The following is a 4,229-nucleotide window of genomic DNA, read 5'->3' on the forward strand; positions in this document are numbered from 1 at the left end:
TGCACGAGATGGGTGCACTTATCTACACACAGGCAATACATGCATACACATAAAATTAAAATAATAAATAAAATATTTTTTTAAAAAGTCTTTCTCTGACCTTCCTGGGACATCATTTCCTCATAGGGTAATAAATCACAGAGGCTAAAGACTGTGTCTACCCAAAGCCCTTCTATATTCTGGACCTGTCTTTAGTACCCAAGATCCCAGAATTCCCTGTTATGAGACCCTGAACCCATTTCAGATCTGTTCCCACTACTGAGACCCGAGAATGGCCTGCCCCATGGCTGTGCTTATTCCTAGGCCTGAGGAGTAGCCAGCAGATGATTGTAAACATAGAATGGAACATGCAGACAGGGTGTCTTCAACATGGGACCGAGTTGTGGGGAGAGTAGACAGAGTAGTTCAGATTTAAATTGTCTCCCCAAAGCTCATGTGTTGGAGGCTTGGGCCCCACTGCAGCAGTGTTCCGACCTTTGGGAAGTGATTGGATCATGAAAACCCTAACCTCATCAACAAATCAATCCACTGATGAATTTTTAGATTAATGGCCTGTAAGGGGGAAACTTGAGGAGATGAGACTACCTGAAGAAATAAGTCATTAGGGGTAAGCCCTTAAAGGCTCTCTCTCACTCTCTCTCTCCTCCTCCTCCTCCTCTTCCTCCTCCTCCTCTTCCTCTTCCTCTTCCTCTTCCTCCTCCTCCTCCTCCTCCTCCCCCCCCACTTCCTCCATTACCTCCTCTTCCTCCTCTTCTTCTTCCTGGCCACCACCATGAGATGAGCAGACAGTGTTGTCTTGTGTAGCCCAGCTTGGCCTTGAGCTGGTGATCTTCCTGCCTCAACCTCCCAAGTACTGAGATCACAAGTATGCCACCTTGCCTAGCTTTATTTCATTCTTATACTTACACTCATGAATAGGATGTGATTGTTGGGTTTATAGTTATAAATAGATGAGTGTATTGCCTGCATGTGTATAAGTACACCCATGTTGTGCAGTGCCCACAGAGGACAGAAGAGGGCGTCAGATCCCCTGGAACTGGAGTTACAGCCGGTTGTTAACCGCCATGTGGGTGCTGAGATTTGAGCCTGGGTCTTCTGCAAGAACAGCCAGTGCTCTTAACTGCTGAATTCTTTAAGTTAATTTTCTCGGGTACTCAGTTACAACAACAAAAACCTATCAAAGCAGAGAAGGGGTCCTCTAGGGAAATTAGAACAAACCTAAAGAGTCTAAAAGTTCTATATTCAAACAGTATTCTGGGTTTTTTTCCCCCCAAAGATAAATTTTCCAAGGTAAGAGTATGAAATATATTCTATACTATAGTTTCTTAGCTAGCTTTTAGAGCTTTTAAAATTTTAGACGTATGGTGTTGGAGTCTTGATTTGTGCTCTTGTCCCACCCTGCAAATGTTGGAGCAGGCTTTGTGAAGCAAATAGACACTGGATTTCTATGGTTAGGTGGTGTTTAGCAAGCAGGGGTGGTCTTATCCTTGGTAACATCACATCAGAGATCTCTAGATCCCTAAATCTACATTGATAGCATAATTGTTAGGCATGTTATTGTTTTTTGTTTTTTGGGTATTTTTTTGAGACAAAGTCTTGCTATGTAGTCCAAGCTAGACTTGAATTTCCACACCCAGCTTGCATGTCAAGTTTATTTTTTTTTTTTGTCTTTTTGAGACAGGGTCTCCCCGTAGCCGCAGTTGGCCTGGATTCGCTATGGAGACCAGGCTGGCCTCGAACTCACAGAGATCCACCTGCCTCTGCCTCCCCAAGTGCTGGGATTAAAGGTGTGCATCACCACACCCAGCGCATGTCATTTTTTACTCCTTACTGTGATGGTTAATCTTCATTGTGATCTTGACTAGATTTAGAATCACCCAAGAGATACACTTCTAGATATGTCTATGAGGTGTTTCCAAAGAAGTTTAAAGAGTGAAGACCCACTCTCAATACGGCTGGCACCATCCCATCAATGTGGGATTGTACACCAAATAAAAAGGGAAAAAAGGAAGAAGCAGGCTGAACACCAGCACTCCTCCCTCTTTGCTTTCTGACTGAGTTTGCAATGTGGGCAGCCACCATACATTCTTGCTGCCATGTTTCCTTGTACAATGGACTGTATCCCCTCAAACTGTGAGCCAAAATCAATCTTTGTTCTCTTTAAATTGCTTTTGGTCACAGCCATGAAGAAAATAACTAATATATTTATCCTTACAGGGCAGTCAGCCCTATTAGGTGACTCCTACTCCCCTCACAAATATCTACAAGTTACACTGAATCAAGAAGTACTTCTACTATTTTATATACAAATAAAACAACCTAAATTACTGACATAGACTAGAATGTATTTGCATAGTTTAGACATTAACAAACCTACTTAAGAAAATAAGAGCAAATTGGGGTGGTGGGGAGTGACCTGGGGAGATGGTTCAGTGTGTAAACTGCTTGCCATGCAAGCATAAGGACAAGAGTGAGAATCCCCAGAACCCATGTAAAAGTCAGATGGACATGGAAGCCTACGTGTAATCCCAGCACACAGCACACAGAAGGCCAAGGCTCCCTAGAGCAAGCTGGCTAGCCAAATTAGCCAAAAGGGAAAACTCTGGATTCAGGGAGAGACTCTGCCTCAATATATAGGGTGGAGAGCAATTGAAGAAGATATCCATTTTCAATGTGGAGCTTCCACAAGCATATGTGCACACAATGAATACACATATGTATTCACATCATATACACACATACACACACACATGCGTATATATGCAAAAGAAGAGAGTAGATTAAGGTTAATTTGTTCCCACACATTGCATTTCCATGCTAGGGTAATAAAAGAATAAATGATTCCAAATACAGCATAACAGCCATCCTCCCAGGGTCCTCTCTTTGTTCCTAAACTGGAAGAACCTAAGTGGTGACTGTGGCATCAAGCCCCAGGGGCCAGAACCAAGGGGCACGTCACCTCAGTGTGTCAGCAATCTTTCTTCTTCCTTTTTCTCTTCTTCCTTCTCTCTGTCCTTTCATTCTATTTTCTCTTTTGAGACAGGGTCTCATGTAGCACAGGCTGGCCTCTATCTTACTAGGTAGCCCAGGCTGGTCTTGAACTCCTGGTCCTCCTGCCTTCACCTCCTAAGTGTTGGGATTATAGATGTACCCTCATTATACCTGGTTTATATGGTGCTAGGGATGGAACCCAGGGTTTCCTGTTTACTATGCAAGCTCTCTACCAACTGAGCTACATCCCTAGCTCCCCCATCCTTCTCTCCTCTCCTTTCGACCTCTTCCTTTCCCTCTTTTTTGAGACAGGATATCACTATACAGCCAGATTAGCACTGAATTCGAGGTCCTCCTGACATTGTCTCCTGAGAGCTGGGATTATAGGTATGGGTCACTCTTCTTGGCCAAACAAATACTCTTTCACTCAGCAAACAACTTGTTCCAGGCCTATGTCCAGGCTTGGGGTTCCAAGATACTTACTGTATAATATTTACATAATTTCTGTTTTATTCCATGCCAAGTCTACAAGTTAAACAATTCCTCTTTATCTGCTCTTGTGTTACAAGACCTAAGAACTTTCTATTAATATCTGCTTAGGGGTTTTCCACAAGCAGGTCTAGCCATGACCACCATGTGTTGATTTTCCAACTCTTTACTCTTCATATAAACCTAGGTTATGATGATCATTGTTTTTCAGCATCCTCGGGAGCTATGGCAATGCAACACTGAGCCCCAAAGGCAGTATCAGAATAAAAACTTGTGGCATTAAAAATCTGAGCATTCATTCAGAAGTTTATCCCTATCTTCCTTCAGCTCTATGATTACCTTGTTTGTGTGTTCTTTAAATTCAGTGAATTCTTTTATCATATTCATCATTGTTCTTTTGAGTTCCATGTCCTGCATTGTCTCTAGGGGGTTCTCACTGTGCTCCTCTAGAGGATTACTGGTATTTGGTGGGGATATGTTATTTTGGTTTTTCATGTTATTATTTTTTCTCTGTGATTTTTACATGTGAATTTCTTTTGTAGTTTCTAATTCTTGTGTGAGACTCAAGCCTTCACGTTTAGGTCAGCTTCTTTTTGTAAACTTTATGTGCCTTTGTGGTTTACTTGTTGGGCATGAAAAACTGGTTAGTCTAAACCTCAGGTTCTCTCTTGATTTTTACATTGGAGGGGCCAAATTGCTTTTGTCTTGCTTCTCAGGAGCTCCCACAGAGGCCCAAGTCGGATGAAGAT

The sequence above is a fragment of the Nannospalax galili genome, unplaced genomic scaffold (genome assembly GCF_000622305.1).
Source record: "Nannospalax galili isolate Female #2095 unplaced genomic scaffold, S.galili_v1.0 scaffold324, whole genome shotgun sequence".
Classification (NCBI taxonomy): Eukaryota; Metazoa; Chordata; class Mammalia; order Rodentia; family Spalacidae; genus Nannospalax; species Nannospalax galili.